Consider the following 18,104-nt stretch of genomic DNA (forward strand, 5'->3'; position numbering starts at 1 on the left):
TCCCTGTTTTTCCAGACTGATGAAGATGATCAGGAGAGACAGCAGAGAACTCTGGAACTCAACTTCACTGCATCTGTGAAGTGCTGCAAGCAACAGGAGAAAGAGGAATCCCACTGGCATCCCTGCACATAATCAGTCTGGTGCTGAAAAAGGGCTGCATGGTCTCTCCATCCAGCTATATCCAATACTGTTCATTAAAATCTTAACCGGAGTATTACCAAAGCTGGAATAACACTGTAGAAAACAGTTAGTGGGGCTTTAAATTTTCAGAGGGGTGAACAATGATCACTTGACATATTAGTAAAGTGCTTTACTCTTCCTTCATGGTGTCCCTGACTAACTGAGACCTGGCTTTGTCCACCAGGAGGTTTGTACGCTGGCCTTTTCCACAAAAACTTTCCAAAATTGCCAATATTTAAGGGGCTAATAACTATAGGAGACCTAGCACAGACCAGTTTAGCCACTGTTGTCTAACCCTGCTAAGTGTAGATGACACAGTAGTTAAAATACCTGCAGCCCCAAGAGTCTTGCTCATACTGCCATTCCTACTATTCCTACCACAAGTGGAGCTGAAGCAGATAACACCAGTGAGAAATCTTGGGGACTAAGGTATACAGATTGAAATGTCACTATTAACAGTTTTTAGTTCTCTCATTTCTTTCACTGCTTTGTCCCTTAGTGAGCCATTTTCACCACTGCCAAATGAGTGAAAAGAAACCTGCACAGGCATAAAGGTTTCCACAAGGTTCAAGCCAGAGGAGAAGCTAGCCCTGTGTAAGCATGTTGTATAGTACCTCAGTGCTCAGCTTGGACAGCCATATACAAATATGACTATATTTCTACAGAGCATTGTATTTGATTGTGCCTTTGGCTCCCTGTTTCTCCAGAGACAATATTTAAGCTACTGCAACCAGTCACGATTCACATGGGAGCATATGTGTGCACTTCAAAGTCATTTACTGCATTTAAAAGAAACTTTAGAACCTGTTGCTTGAATATCCAAACTTTAGTGTAAAATCTATTGCCTAATACTAGAGGAGTGCTGTTCAGCTGTTTATCTCGAAAAATGATTTGTGCTACACCTTCCTCCTCCTCCTTCTTATCTTTCTCTTTTAGGAGACCCAAGTGTAGGCCAGTCAAACCTTACTGTGTCTCTTCAGATTTTTTTTTCTAATTCTACTTTTCATTACTTTTTAACTTCTTCTGTGACTTTTACTTGCCCTGCTGAGGATCACAAGTCTGCATTTGTGAGGCTGATAGGGGAAAAATAGACAAACTTGCATACCAGATGAATTCCCAAAGGTTCTATCAAGTCCTCTTCTAATTCCAGGCTTCTCTACAACCACACAGCAGTAGCATGCCCATCCAAGCCCCTGGATTTCCTACCTCCAAATTGCAGGATCCTTTTTCTTTTTATGCATTCTGTATTAGTCCATGAAGCTGAAAATTATGGTGCTACAGCTGCAGACAAATATGTTGACAAATACTCAAAGGCCCTGCTGGAGGGTGGGGTTTTCTCATCCAGACACTTGTTTAATTGGACTGGATGTATCTGCCACAGAAAACAAATTGATTCCTTCTTCCAGTATTTCTGAGGGGCTTCCACAGATGTCTTGTAAATGCTGAAAGCTATTCCAAAGAGTCTTACAAGGGGTTTTCTCCTGATATTGTGCTGATATTAATAAACTGGGAACCCTTCACAGAAGAACTAGCTGAAATTATTGAGCTGGGGTCCTTCTCGGTACACTTCAAAGTCATTTTTTTAGCATTTAAAAGATTTAGAACCTGTCTCTTGTACTTGTAGCAGTGCTCTGAAGTGTAATGCAGGAGATTAAAAGCAACTGGCCATTTGCCACCTTTGTCAATCACAAAGAGGATTTTCAAATCTCTGTGATCTTCTGTGCTTGCTTTCTCCACCTTCCAACATCTCCTCAGTCATATTTGAATTGAGCTCCCACCACCTATCTTTGAGTCATGCTCTAATCCTATCTGACACTGGTCAGAAAGGATGGAGCCAAGGGCTCTGCTCCTGCTCCTACTGAAGTCAACAGTAAGACTCCTATTGAATAAAATAATTCAGGATCAGGGCCACAAAGCTGGATGTTATTGGGATGCCAATGTCCATTTGTCTTCAGGGCCCTAACCCTTTCATCTACCAAAAGAAGGAAAAAATCAAAACCATATCAGCTTTTCCATTTCATAGATTCAGCTATAAACTTTAAGCCCTATTTTGATCACACAAGCCCATAATTTGTGCATCAGACCCATAACTCCTGACTGAGCTATAGCGGTTCTGTTAGAAAGATATCCAAAATTAACTTGGAGAATTTATGGGATGGAGAATCCACCTCATATTCCAATGTTAATTATCTACACTGCTAAAAATTGGCATCTTGCTTCTAGCCTGAATTTGAGTAACTTCACCTTCCAGCTCCTGCATCTCTCTGCTGTTTTACTGGTAGATTAAAGAATAGTCTTAGAAATATCTTCCCACCTGGGTACATATAGATCAAGATTAAGTCACCTCTTACCCTCCTCTTGAATAAAGCAAGTAGCTTGAACTTTGATCTCTCACTAGAAGGCATATTTTGTCAAACCTCATATTATTCTTGTACCTCTTTTCAGAACCCTTTCCAGTTTTTCAACATTCTTTTTTAAGTATGGACACCAGAACAGGATGCAGTATTCCAGCAATGATCCTGCTAATACTGTATATAAAGGTAACACTACCTCCTCAATCTTATTTACTGATCCTTTGTGTAGGTACCTAAACAGCCTGTAAGCCCTCTTAGCTATGGCTAAGCACCTGCACCCTCCCTGCCGCCCTAAGCCAGCTTCCTGCCAGCCTCTTCCCACAGTGAACCCCTCATTTTTGACCTCCCCAGAGTCTAAGGGTGCCCAAAAAATCTAGTAGCCCTGGCCACCCTAGGCTCTGGGACTGGTGTGCGAGGGGAAGGAGGAGAGATTATTTTTAGTTGGGTGTCTGCTGCAACCCCTAAGTCCTCTTCAGTGTTGTCATATGCCAAACTAGAGTCCTTCATCTTGTGAGACATACATTCTATGTTCCTAATTTGCATTTGGCGCTATTAAAAAGCATATTGGCCAAATGAGTCCATTGTACTCTGGGACCCAAAAAAGAGAACTGCTGTGCCCCCACCACAATTTACCACTCCACCAATTCTTCATCTGCCAGTTTTACCTGGGAGGGCTTCATCCGTTCTTCCAGATCACTGGTAAAGACACTGAATGGGATGAGGCCAAGATGAGATGCCTCCAAATCCCAGTAAAAACACCTCCCTTCCCTCCAATTGGAGGACAATTCCCTAGTCACCAGTATTTTCTGAGCTTACTAGGCTATGAAGACACTAACAAGTTTTGCCAGCAAACCTTGGCTTTGTTGGCAAAACTTGTGGAGCATGCACACGCAAAATGAGTTTTGTCAACAGTATCTAGCCAAAATTCAGCACTTTCGCTGGCAGTGTTCTGCCTTGCAGCCAGGAGGCTGGCAGTGCTGCTCTTGCCAGATTCTGTTGACAGAAAAGCTGTGTGGATGCTCTCGGGGGGCTTCTCTTGACAGACAGAGCATCTAGAGGAATGGGCAGACCTGTCTGATGTGCCTCCAGGTGTCTGTTTTGTCAAGAGAGCAGCAGTGTAGTCCGGCTGCTCTGTCGACGAAGCGGAACACTCTTCTGATTGGCTTTTGTATGTGGCCGCACTCTGTCAACAGAAGTTTTGGCAAGAAAACTCTCCCAACAGTGACTTCTGCTGACTGAGCTCTGTAGTGTAACCATAGCCTAATGAGACTCACAGTGTGCTGAGGTCTGGGGGATGGAGGAGGGGCAGAAGGACTAAAGATTTTGTCTTACAAATTGCTCAGATGCTCTTTGCAATTAAATTTCCCAGTTTGGTTTGGTTTTTATCTGACAGAGGCAGTGCTTGTGAACAGCTGCTGTGGGAAAGGGGTAGAAGAGAAGTGTGGAACTGGGACCTTTGTGTGACCTGACAGGACCTTCAACAAACTTCTCTGAAGTGTGACATCATGCTTCTGCTATGAATCATCTTTAATATTAAACAAAGAAATAAATAAAAACAACCCACAAGCTCAAACCACTTCTTTGACAGTACAGGCTGTGCTGAAGAAGCTGGAGGCCTAGAAACAGCTGCCTTAAAATATGACTCACCATATGAACAGTCCAATTTTTGTTTTTGCATTAGAATATTTTGAAATTCAGCAGTGTAGCAATAATTGCATAGCACAGCAGGGCGGGGCTCCTCATGCTCAGACTAATACTCTGCAATGTTCGTATCTCTTGTTAGATTATGGCAACATTTTACTCAACAGCAGATTGGTTATACTCTTTATCATAAATCTGCTTTAAGCTTTCATTCCCAGTAAAGCCAGTCTTTATTTTCAGGTGCATGATTCTCCCTGACATCAGTGAAAACAGAAAGCCTGCTGCAGACAAGCTTCGCTTCAGTTTAGGCTCTAGAGGACGTTTGGAGCTCAGGTCATGTTTGAAATTCCCAGTGATGCGCCTCAAGAGAAATTCGCAGCTGGAAACAGGCATCATGTGTCATACCAATCTGCTTTCCTCCTCCTGACTGGTCATCCCTTGTGTGAGAAGGAATTTGGGTTAACGTTGCAGAATACCCCTGTGACTGATGGGATGGAGAGACAAAATAGTCAGGCTTTAGTATAAATAGCAGATGTGCGTGATTGTGTTTCTGGCTCCATGGGGGTTTCCTGAGGAAATGGGGTGTGCCCCATGCTCCCTCCCTACCCTTGTGGTGGCCCTCCCTCAACCCCTTCCCACTACAGGCCATCACTTTGCTGCTGTGCTTCACTCTGGTAGTAACAATAACCACAGTTGATAAATGATTATGGCCTGGCGAGTGCACTTACAAAGTTTGCAAAAGATACCGAGCTGGGAGGGGTTGCAGGTGCTTTGGAGGATGGGATCATTCAAAACAATCTGGACAAACTGGAGAAATGGCCTGTGGTCAATAGGATGAAGTTCAATGAGAACAAATGCTAAGTACTCTGCTTGGGAGGAACAATCATTTTCACACATACAAAATGGGACATAACTGCCACGGCAGGAGTACCACAGGGGTCATAGAGGACCACAAGCTAAATATGAGTCCATTGTGTTGTGGGCAGACAGCAAGAAGTGTCTTTTCTTCTCTGCAATGATTAGGCCTCACCTGTGGTAATGAGTCCAGTTCTGGGCACCATATTTCAAAACAGATGTGGAGAAATTGGAGAAGAGCCTAAAAAAAGCTACAAAATGGATTAAAGGTCTAGAAAACATGGGCTATGAGGGCCAACTGAAAGAACTCGGTTTGTTTAATTTTAAAAAGAGAAAACTGAGAGTGGGCCATAACAGCTTTCAAGCACCAAAAAAATGTTACCAGGAGGGAGAAAATTATCATCTTTAATGAGTGTGTAATGCCAACAGACCAGGGTTGTTAGCCCAAGGCATTGAACCTGTGATCACAGGAGCTAAAGCCCTGTGCTCTACCATATGAGATAAAGGCCATCTGGCTCTCAGTCAAGGCTGTAGAGCAGAGACTTCACTCACCCTAGTATGAGGTCTCAGTGCCTCTGGGTACTACAATAGGACAAGAAGCAATGGGCTTAAATTGCAAAGGAGATTTATGTTGGACATGAGGAAAATCTTCCTTTCTGTCAGGGTGGATAAGCACTGAAATAAATTGCCTAGGGAGGCTGCACAGCCTCTATCGTTGTTGATATTTAACAGCAGGTTAGACGAACAACAGTTACGGATGGTCTAGACAGTTCTTGGCCCTGCCATGAGTGCAGGGAACTGGACCTGATGACCTCTCAAGGTCCCTTCCAGTTCTAGTGTTCTATGATTCTGTGATAAGTACAAACACTGAAGGGTTATTAATGGAAATTCCTGAGTTGGTGACAAGTCTAGAGCTGACCCACCTGCCGGAGGAATACTGCCTTTACTAGCTCAATCTGCTTCAAGATGGTGGCCAACAAAACTGAAAGCTGCCTGAAGTGACTGCCTCTTGGTAGGGGAGTTCACTGGCCCTGCTGCATTGCATCTGTTCTGCTCTGAGGCACAGTGCTCTACAAGCAATGGAGGATCAGATGAGGTGTTCTTTCCCTGGCGGTAGCAAGCTCTTTATCTGCCAGGGGAGACTTTTCCCCAGCAGCAGAGAGGCCTGGTATGGGTGAAGGGAGGGGGGTCAGTATATGGGGGCCAGTTGAGGTGGTCCTTCCCCAGAATATTTTTCCTGCCCTTGTTGTCCTAAATGCGCGACTGACATCATGTTCAGCAGTGAACAGCAGCACATTCTTTTATTGGGTTGAGTTGGGGGCTACCCCATGATGTGGCTGAGTGTGAAAAAGACTCAGACTTGTGGCGCCTGTGGGGGAGGGGAAGGGGGATTGCACACAAATGTAAACTGCTGGGAAGTTTCTCAGCGTGTTATGCAAGCACCACCCCCTGCACCGCCTGGCTGGCACGTGGTACAGTGGGGCATCAGCTCATGCCAGGCAGAACAGAAAAAAGTGACAAGCGTACAGAGAGAGCTGCCAACTCCCAGCAGGGGCTACCTGAATGGGTAGACGCGCTCCCAGCACTAATAGAGAAAGAAAGAAGCCATTTCTCAGGCTGCCATACTAACATGAGCCCACAGCTAAAGGCTCGCTGCTCCCGCTTGGAAATTCAGGCTCATCCTGTCACTGGAAAGCAGCGGCCAGATCAGAGCACTGAGGGGTCATTGTGGGTTACATATGGGACACCTCTGGAGGCTAATAAATTCGCTTTTAAGTCATGGCTCTTCCACACTTGCCTTTAATCGAACTTCTGAATTTGAGCTTGATGCGGTACCCCTCAGGTAACTGCGATTTTGTAATCTCAGGCTCAGTGCACCCAGAGTCAAGCTAATGATCTTTACGATGAAGACAGTCATGTGGTGAAATTGAGCTAACTGAATTAAATTCAATTTTATCTCATAGTGTAGATGCAGCCTGGGTCAGACATGCTAACAGACCCGACTGTTGGGGTGCTCCAGCATACCTGATTCTTGTCCCAGCCAGACCAAGGGAACTTGGTGATGGGGAGGGTGAGAAAATGAAAACTAATTGTTTTCCTAGTTAACTAAACATCAAGGATGGTTCAGCTCAGGTTTCATCCAGTACTAGCTAGTTTGGCATGAAACAAACTTTTCTAATGCTGAACTTGTACGAATGCACTACTAACATGCTCCCTTGGCAAATAAACAGTTTCATGTTTATTAGAGCAGCAGGGTCCGCAGAGGGTCCTTGAAAAAAAAAAAAGAGATCAATAAAATTGATCATAAAAATAAGTTTTAAATAAATTACAAAGTTACAATCATTATTTTTAAATTACATATTTTCCAACAAGGTTACTAATTGCTGTCTGGAAATCTATGTTGTCGTTCCCTTTTTCATTAGATAGAGGCTAGAATTGGCTTTCATGGGGGTATGCAAATGGTTTGGGGGGGTCTGTGAATGTTTAGGGGTATGACGGGGGTCTGCACTAGCAAAAAGGTTGGCAACCTCTGTGCCAGAGATTTGCACTGGGGGCATCATTTGGGAGCACTCAGTTTGAGATATATTCAGCAAATGCTGCAGAACAATGGCTGTACTTCTCACATCCCCACTCCTTCCTCAACTGCATCAGCTTCCTCCCTCCTGCTTCCCCTCCCCCCGCCCCCCCCCGCCCCCCGCAGGTGTCCAGCACATCAAAGCAGAGCAGTAACTTTTTCCTAAAGATTTTAGTGGAGGAACGTGAAAGAAGCTTGTTCCTCAGCACAGCCAGTGACCATCTGCCATAGGTCCCACAATAACATCATGCCTTACATCTCCAACAGATGTGTGTATGCTGTGACAAAGTCCATCTTATTCTTGGGCCTCTGCAGTTACATTTGTGACACTACCTTGGACCGCTGTCTTTACCATGATGGCCAGGTAATAATTAACATCCCCATGAACACAAGAGATCCCTGCGTGCTTGGCCCAGGTCAGTTGCTCCTGTCCCACTAACATCCGACACCAAGATAACTGCACTCCCAGAGTCTGCCAATGCAATCATTTCTAGCCCATTCATCTTCACTGGGCGGGTGTACTGATGGGAGGCTGTTGAAACGCCAGCAAGGTGAACCAGGGCACAGGGATCTTGCAGGCACCCCACACCACATTGCATGGGCTCCTCCCAGTTGGGGCGCTGTGCAGTTATGTGCCCCAGCTCCCCACAGGTGTAATACCTATACCCTGTCTAGGTACCCACCTTTGCTTTGGGTTGCTGGGCCTGGCCCTTGGACCCTTCCTACCTTCACCCCTGAATTTCCTTACACCCTCAAGCTGTTCCCCTGCCCACTTCTTCTCTGCCTGTGCCCATTCCTGGGCTTCAGGAACACGGGGCCTGGGACCAAAGCCAGGCTCCTTGCTCCGCCATACCCTTTCCCTGGGCGGGGCCGAAACAGACCCCTGGACATCAAGCATCTCTCTACAAGGGCCACCAGCTCATCAAAGATAGCAGGGTCACTCTGTCCAACCCACTCCTTTAGGACGGGTGGCAGTTCTCTGGTATATGTGTCCAGGATGACTACCTCGACGACTCTCTCAGCACTGTGGACCTCTGGCCACAACCACTTCCAGGCCAGGTGGATTAGGTCAAACAACTGGGTTCAGGGGGGTTGTCCTCCCCGTATTTTCAGTCATGGAACCTTTGGGTCCTCACCGCTGTCGTAACACCCGCCCATGCTAGGATTTCGGCCTTCAGCTGGGGGTAGTCGGAAGCCGCTCCTTCTGCCATGTCGAAATATGCTTTCTGGGCTTCTCCACTCAAAAATGGAGTTAAAATACTGGCCCACTGAGCCTGGGGCCAGGCCTCCTGTACAGCAGTTCTCTCAATGGCCAACAGGTAGGCCTCAATATCATCATCCCCAGTCATCTTCTGTAGGTAACAGCCAACACATAATGACTGGGTCCTGTCCTGATTTGGTATCTGAAGAGCCAGGGCCTTCACCTGCCCCACAACCTCCTGCAGGGTAGCACGGTCCTGGGCAGCCTGACCCACCAGCAGCCTGATTGTCTCCTGCTGGACTCGGGTAGCCTGCTGCTGGGTGGCCGTGGTCTTCAGGAGTGCCTTTATCACATCCTCCATGGGTATTTCTCCTTTAAGGGGGCCCCTTTAAGGGGGGTCACTGTGAGACCTCACAGCAGTTCCATCCCACCCCTGCACCTCATGTTACAAAGACCTTCTCGTTCCTAGGCCTCTTGCCTCTACTCAGTCCACTGGACCCACTTAAGGCCCCACTTGCTCTCGCTGGGGCAAGGGGTGGTCTGGGAGGAACCCAGTCCCCACCCATTCATGCAAGGTTCTGGCCCAGGGACCCTATGTGACTGCTGGTGGGAAGGGCTGACTCCCTTAGCCCTTGGCACAGCAGCTCTTCTCCCCGGGCCACTTCCCCAGACAATTCCCCCTGGTTCCTTCTCAGGCTGCAGCTCCTCACACTCTGCCCCTGCCCCTCCCCCTTCACTGTGGAGGGCTTTTAAAGGCCTCCTATTAGGCCTGCCTTGGAGTCAGCTGGCCCCAATTAGCCTGAGCCATCTCCTGCCCAGCTGCCTGTGATTGTCCTGCTGGTACTCCACAGGCCTTTCTGCTTGTCTGGGCTCCCTGAGCGGACCCTCCGCTGTGGCCCTGCCACGGTGCATATTCTCCCAGTGCTGTGTGTGTGCACATTACCCCAGTGCACATGTGTCTCTGGGTGGGTGGGCGGTTGTGTGTGCACGCTCATACAGGGCCAGTGCTACCCTTACTGAGAACCAGGGCAGAAATATTAAGTGGGCCCCCATGAAAATCCAGGTCCCTGGGGGAGGAGCCAGCAGTGACCACCGACCCGTAGGCTGGATGGCTTGTGGAGGTGAGGAAGGGGGTGAGGTATTATGCCCTTCCCAAGCCTCAACGCCCTGGGCTGGACCCTTTAACTTAGCATCACAGGGAGTGTTACCACCGTTAGCACACAAAAAGCCAGCCCTTCTCCCCCTGCCGCAAGCCCCACCCCCAACCACTACACAGCTCTGCAACCCCTCACCCGCTCTACCGCCCCTTGTAGTATCTTGAGAGCAATACTTGGAAATAAGTTCAGCCACATCATTTTCTGCCCCACACTGCAGAAGGGGATTCCTGCAGCATCTTTAGCCCGATGCAGACACGTTTAACACTCCTTAACCCAGCGGGGTGTGGTAGTAATGGAAAAGTCTTCTCTAGGCCCACTTAAAAATGATTTTCATGGCAACTGGCAAATTTATAAAACCCTGCAGCCGAACAATGAGCAGCTGGTAACCCAATTCAGTAGGTTCCAGGCAATCCCCCTGCTTGCCCGCCTCTAATGGTGGCCAAAGTAGAACTGCCAACAGGCTGGCTTGAACCTGGGACCTCAGTGCAGGAGCCTCCACAGTTTGAGAGCTGGTTCTGAGTTAAGGCTATAGAGGAGATTCAGTTGTTCTCTCTGTAATTGACCTAGGTGCCACATGGGACAGTAAACCACACCCAGCAGGCACATGGGTTACACGAGCACTCTGGGGGTGGGTGGGAGAGTACATGCTCTTCCCCAGCACTCTACATCACCCCTCCTTGGGCCCATGCACAACTATTCAACCTTCCAGCAATACCTTTCTGCCCCTGGGCCTGACAGGTGTCCTTCCTGGTTCTTCCCATGAACCTCAGGGTTGTGGACATGGGGGTCTCCTTCCTCTTCTAGTGAGTATGGCTGGGCTGGAGGAAAGCTGGAGTTCTGTAGCCAGCCACAATAGCTCCAGCACAGGACAGGGAACTTGCAGCAGAGGTAAAAGGGGCCCAGGAATGGAGGGGGACTTAGATGGCATGGAGGTGGCAGGCTGCAGGGGTCAGAGAGAGCAGGGCACAGACTTGCCCTGTTGCTGGCAGGGAGACAGCAGTAGCCATCGCAGCAGGTGTCCGGGCTCTAAGCTGGTGTGGAGGGGTCCCTGTGCTTCTTTTTGGTGCTGTCCTTAGGACTGGGCCAGGAACTACTTGGGTCAGTCTCTGCAGCCAGTAGAGAAGTCTGGCAGCTGTGGAATCTGTTTCAGAAGTTCTCAAACTATGGGTCAGGAGCCCAAAGTGGGCCTCAGCCCCCTATGAATGGGGTGACCAGGACGGGCTTACACTTGCTGAGACTGGGGGCTGAAGCCAAACCCCGAGCCCTACCACCTAGGACTGCAACCCACGTCTCACCTCCCAGGGCTAAAGCCTTGGGAAGTGGGGCACAGGTTATAGGCCCCAACTCAGGCTGAAGCCTTTGGGCATCATCTCTGCCCCACAAACTCCAGGCTATACAGTGAAGTCTAAGAATGCCTGTGTTAGGTCATTAGACTGCGTATTGTAGGGGGAACCTACCACGGACTAGGGTCTGGATGACTGAGTGCCTGGAGCGCTAGTCAGCAACCTCCAGGGGAGGAACCTGTGACCAGCCTGCAGCTTGCCTGGCTCTGGCCCGTGAGGTTCAGGGCTCCTTTGCCCACAGCATCCAGCTGCTGTGAGGTTGGGTTGTGGAGCCCTGAGCCTGGTGGGCTGGAGTCAGGGAAGCCGGGGTCTGATCCAGTGCATGGGCTCTGCCTGGTTGGGGGAAGGGAAGAAGCAGCTTCACATTCTGCCGCCACTGCTGTGGCTCGCCCTTCCCCCAGTGCTGAGAAACGCTTCCTGGGGGCTTTTCCCTGGCTGCTCCAATTGGCTGGAAGTGCAGCCAATAGAAGCAGTGCCTGAGAGCGGTGGGGGACACAGACCTGTATGTGCTCTTGGGGAGCTGCCACTGGGTAAGCACCCCCCCGCATTGTCCAGATGCCCCACCCCACTCCTGAACCCCTCACCCAGACCACTCCCACACCCCTGCCCAGATCACTCACCCTCTGCCCACTCCTGAGCCCTATCACACTCCCAGACCCCCAACCCCCAGCCTGCTCCTGCACCACACCTCCCACCCAGGCCCCACACACGAAGCCTGCTTCCTGGCAGACCCCTCCAATAGGGAACCCCAAATTTTTGGCCCCCTCCCAGAGCCTGTGGTGATCACAAAAATCTATTAGCCCTGTCCACCTAGGCTCTGGGGCTGGTGTGCAAGGGCGATGAGGGGAGTGAGGATTTTCTGGTTGTCAGTCAGTGACCAGATTGGTGACTCCTACCCAAAAAAAGGTTCCCCACCCCTTCTCTAAGTGACTGGTAGGACAAAGCTCCCCCCACCCCCATCAAGCAGCCACTTAGGCTGTGTCTACACTTGCTTTCCTCTTTCAAAAGAGGTATGCAAATGAGGTAAATAAAAATGCAAATGAGCTACAAATTTGCATGTCCAACACCTCATTTGCATAGTCTTATTTCGAAATTGCTTCTTTCAAAGGAAGAAAACCAGTGCAGACACTGCTCTTTTGACAGTAAACCCCATCTTCGAAAGAATCCTTTCCCCTCACCCCTAAAAAAGGGAAAAAGGATTCTTTCAAAGATGGGCTTTACTTTTGAAAGAGCAGTGTCTACACTGATTTTCTTCTTTCGAAAGAAGCTATTTTGGAATAAGAATATGCAAATGAGGTGTCGGATATGCAAATTGTATATCATTTGCATTTTCAATTTGCCTCATTTGCATACCTCTTTCAAAAGAGGAAAACAAGTGTAGACACAGCCTTACTGTATTCAGTAGCTGCCACTGGAAAAAGAGAAAGTTGTGGCTGTGAAAAACCTGAAAATGAACACAAGTACAACAAAGAAACAAAACATCCATTTACTCTTTTAAAAACAGCATATTAGAAAACAGGGTTCAGAAGCAGCACAAAATGTACCCTTGGAATTATAAATTCTACTCAAATAAGTTCAAAATATTAACCCCAAGAAGGTGCAGATTTTTGGTACAATTCTAATCACTATTTTTTTTAGAAGATGATGATTGCCTTGAAGAACATCAAGGCTTGAAAAGCTTTTCAGAACCAAGTTAGCAATTTTTCCACTGTGGATGTTGTTCCGTATGGCCTTGTTCTTGTGTCCCCTTTTTTTTAATGTATTTCAGCTGTATAAATGCAAGACAAGTATAAGAGTATACAAATGATGCATACAATGCTTAGGGAAAGTTATTAATACATTGATAAAAGTCAATTCAACTTACAGACACACAAAAAACATCACTTGAAAAAGTGTGAGATTTTTTAATTAGCTAAAATCACATGTTTTTCTAGTATTTTTTTTTTCAACAGATCACTGTTCCCTGGTCTGCATCCACATAAAGGTTTCCTATAACATGCAAAGAATTAAAATATATACCATTGTGCAGCTGAATACCACTGCATCCTATTTTCACACAACTGCTCTGCCTAATGAATCTGTGCAGTTCTTTTCATGCAGACAAGATATACTGTACATGAGCACAGAGGATGGTTGTCAGACATGGTCTTTGTGCACAGTAATACACATTTGCTTGTGTGATGCTTATTCAGCTAACTCACAGCCATAGCAACATGTGCCTTTGTCTTTACCATAAGGGACAAGAAAGGTGCTCTCTGATTATCATGCCGCCAGCTTCATTGCACCTTTCTCTTTGCATTACAGCATCTGCCATTAGTCCTGATTTTGCAAGGTTCTGAATGCCCTCAACTATCATTAAAAACCCACAGAGTGGTCATCACATTCTTACATTGGGCTTATTATCACTAGACCTTATACTGAATGTTCTGTCGTCCGCTCAATGTTTTTAATGTTCCAGCATGGGAGAATTTGCCATTTTTGTCCATGTGTATGCTTAGCATGTTGCACTCCTTATTACCATTATTAGACGTAAAAGTTCTTGTTAGTATTACAGTAAATTGTTGATGTAACACCTTCATAAATGGATGAGTAATGGCTTACCACCAAAGCCATTCAAATACCCTTAACATGATTAGGTGTTTTAAGCCATCAGTTCTGAGAGGTGCAAAATGTCCTCAATGCCCATTCACTTTCAGTGGGATTTTGGGTGTTCAGGACATCACAGGATAGGGCTGCAGGCCCCATAGTAGCAAGCACATTTTAGATCAGTGGAAGTGTGAATATTCAGCTGGTGTCTGTGTTCTTCACCGTTTGAGCCTATGTGATTCGCAGACAATGGAGTGGCACAGTTTGGCAGTAGTTTTATGCAGGTTGAACCTCTCTAATGTGAATCTCTCTCATCTGGCAACATCCATAATCCTGCATGATTTTAGTTAGATGGACAACCACTTACCATGGGTATGGCCAAGTTTCCCGTGGTCCCATAAAGTTTGTTTACAGCCACCACTCTTGGCTCTGCATTCTGTGCTGTTATTAAGCACTAATTTACCCTGAAACGTCTCCTAGGCGCCCAGTCAGCATTGGAAGTGTTGCTAATGTGCTAGACAATATTGACTTCCTGTCATCTGGCAAATTCTTTTGTTCAGCACTGGTCAGGTCCCGAAGGTGCCAGATGGGAGAGGTTCAACCTGTATTGTATTGTGAAAGCTAACAACTCTCTAGCAGTTAGCGCTTAATCTTTATTTTGTGTTGAAACCTGAAGAGACATTGACTCTTACTGCTCTGTGTAAATCTATTGCTTTTATTTCTAAAGCTGTCATCTTTATGGGCTGTATACACATTGCAAATATGAGCTACAGAAGTAATTTGAGAAATGCAGTATTCCTACTTAAGGCGTGTTTTCGCTACTGCATAAAACAGCACTACTCCTGTAGATGCAGAAGCAGCAATTTAATGGGACTGCTGAAGGCATGATAAGCTTGCCCATCCACGTAATTAATCCCTCTCGTTGAGACGCAGAAGCTAAGGCCAGGTCTACTAAGGGGACGGTCAAATTAAGGTATGCAACTCCAGCTATAGCAACGAGGGGTCCTGTAGCACCATATAGACTAACAGAAATTTATGAGCCTGAACTCCAGCTATATTGATGAACTCCAGCTATATTAATTATGTAGATGGAATTACAGCCTCTGCTGTGGGAGGTCAACAGAAGCAAACTCTCCCATTGACTCCCTGTACTCCTTGCAAGGGGCAGGTGTACTGGTACGGAAGAGGACACCCTGTGAGTTGGATTTAGTGCATCCCTACCAGACTCACTAAATCAAACTCCAGGAGATCAACCACAGCACCATCAATCTTCCATGGAATGAAGATATATCCTGAGTCAGTGGAAAAGCATCTCCTGCTGACAAAGTACAGTGTAGACACCATGATGAGTCAATGCGAGCACATTGCTGAGGGTGTGACTTAAGTTACCTTAAGCAATAGTAAAGACAAGGCCTTAGAAAAGCATTTTCCCCCCAATTCTCATTTGGTTCTCAGTTGCATTTATTATGTATATATGGTTTTGGAGGGCAGAATTGGATTCACAACATTCTACTTAACAGCCTCCAAGAATTGTAAAGTGCCCTATTAGAGAATATTCTCCTTCATTTTCTCTGTTGGATCCTTTGTCATTTTTTTGTATGCAGAACACTCATTGACTTTAATGGGATTTCCGCAGTCAGGGTATGTCTATACTTACCCAGTATTCACACACTGCAATCGTTCCTCCAGAGTTCGATTTTGCTGTGTGTGAAGATGCGGCAAAATCGACCTCTCAGGACTCAGCCATCAACCCTGGTACTCCACGTTATCGCATGGAGTAAGGGACATTGGTGTGCGCCTGAAGAGCCCTGATCCACACCAGGGAACAAAGTCAATTCTGATACATTAATTCTATCTACACTAATGACGCATCTAGAATTGCATGTGTGGGGTAGACTTTGATCCCTAGTGTAGGTCAGGCCTTAGAAAGATGGCAAAAGACAGGTATTAACAGACTTGGATTTCCAATCTATGCTCCTTTACATAGTGTCTAAGTCTTAATTTCTTGGATTTTCCTTCTTCAAAGAAGAATTAATTTTTTAAATTAAAAATTAAGTATCTTTAACATAGCCCTCAAAAATATTTTAGACACTTGAAAGATTAATTGGAAAATGAGTCTCTGCTACTAACTAGTTTACATCTGGTAGTGGTTCTGTAGAGCTTGCTGACACAAGGTTGCTTAGGGTAGGGATGACTGTTTCTTTGACTAGGTTAACTAAGATTTTCAGTGTTTTGACCTGGTCTTTCTACCAGAGTTCAGAAAACTTCCCTCTTCTCAGGCACAGCTCTGAAACTTTAGGAAATTATCCAGTTCCCATATGCAAATCTGCAGCTATCTTCAGACCATTTTTGCAGCTCACAGATCAGACATGGATACAAATTGTGTGTCTGCAGAGGGCGCTACCCATACGGCCTATGCCTAGTAATTAACTGGTTTCCTATGGATTAATTATGCTGACCTGATATTCTGCCATCAGAAAACCTTACGCGTACTCTTGAGTGGAAAAGCATCTGGACTTCTATCCAGCGAACAAACTGAAGGGAAACGGCTGCATTTTGCTGAAGCGAAAGGTTGCACTGCAGAGGAGGAAATTAGTGAAAGATTTGAATAAAACTTATGAGCATTATTGGTGTTGAATAATGAATTTTCAGTGCTGAAAAATGGTGAATCATTAATGATATGTAAAGTAAATAAATAAAATTATGTGGAAAAGAGACTATACATAACATAGAATTCAAGCGATTTTAATATGCGATGTAGAATATGGTAACTAAAAGATAATACATAAAGCATAGTACTATACATCAGATATGAGAAATTTAAGAAAAAATTTAAAATTTTGGTAGCTATAGCATATAAATGTATATAGCTTAATTACATTCACTCATATGTACTGACTGAAGTAGTTAATAGCTCTTCTGTCACGTTATAGAAGCAATGTACATGTCAGGTTTGCCACTGAACAGCTTTGCAGAGGGGCTTCTGTTTACATGTGGCCTCCATCCATACTTTTCCTTACCAAAACTACCACCAGGGCTTATTTCTTTCCCATAGCAGAGGAAACGTCAGTGTTTCTATGACTTTGAGGTTTTTGCTGCTCTTAAATGTGCTTCAATTGAATTGCAACTTTGTTGTGCATTTTTAAACCAATATTCACCTACCATTGACTTTGTAACTGAACAATAACAATAACACACAAGATAAAAACCAGATGTGCGGCAGATCAAAAGAAGGCCTTTTCACTATATTCACAACACCCACTCACCTCTTTTTAATAATCAGGCTTCTGAGGGGCACCTCTCTTCCTGCATGTGCATGTCCAAAATTTCTGATTGAGTCAGTTCCACCACATACCCACCCCACAATCTGCCAACAGCCTCGATTATGACTCCCCTACCTCTGGCCTGCCTGCTGCTGGCCCCACTGCCATGGGCTCTGACCTAGGCATTATTATTTTAAATTTGTAGGTTACCTTTAACTCTTAAGGAATGATTCATGTCTTACAGCTGTGTGTTCACAATGGACACAGGGCTCTACTTTTGGTGTGCAAAGAGTGTAAGGCACAGAACTATGTAGTTGGTTACACTGAGCAACAAAAGAAATATACATGTAGTAGTTACATTATTAGGCTTCCTTCCTTTGTCTTAGGTTTCAGTAATTTAAAATTTAATAGGCCGTCAAGATGTGTAAACTAAATAGGAATACTAATGTATTCAGATTGAAAGACCAAAGTGGAAACCTGTTCATTCAAATACCAAGCAGACTGCTGTTTAAAATGAACATTCACATGATATGAGTTCAGTTTGTTAACACATCCAAAATGTCACATGCAAGGGAAATGAAGGATACATGATGTAACCAATTTATCCTAGGTATTTGCTCCCGTCCAAGTGGGTGGCAGCTATTTTGGTACCACCTCAGTCAAGCTGGGCCATGAGAAATTTGAATATTATTTTTAAATGTTCAAAGAAGCAGATTGGATTTAATTACTTTTGATGGGCAGGAGGCAAGAGAGGGCAATTAGCCATAGGCTGCACCTGAAGGTGAAGTATGACAAGGTGAGACACAATCGGGGGAGAAGATTACTTGTGCAGAACATGGGGGGAGATGATTGTGGCTTGGCTGGAAGAGGCCAGAGAGCAAGTGACAAAAGCAACAGGCAGAACGACTGACCGCAGGATGGAGCGTGGACAGTGGTGAGCTAATTCCCC

This window comes from Carettochelys insculpta, chromosome 10 (assembly GCF_033958435.1).
Source record: "Carettochelys insculpta isolate YL-2023 chromosome 10, ASM3395843v1, whole genome shotgun sequence".
NCBI classification, from domain to species: domain Eukaryota; kingdom Metazoa; phylum Chordata; order Testudines; family Carettochelyidae; genus Carettochelys; species Carettochelys insculpta.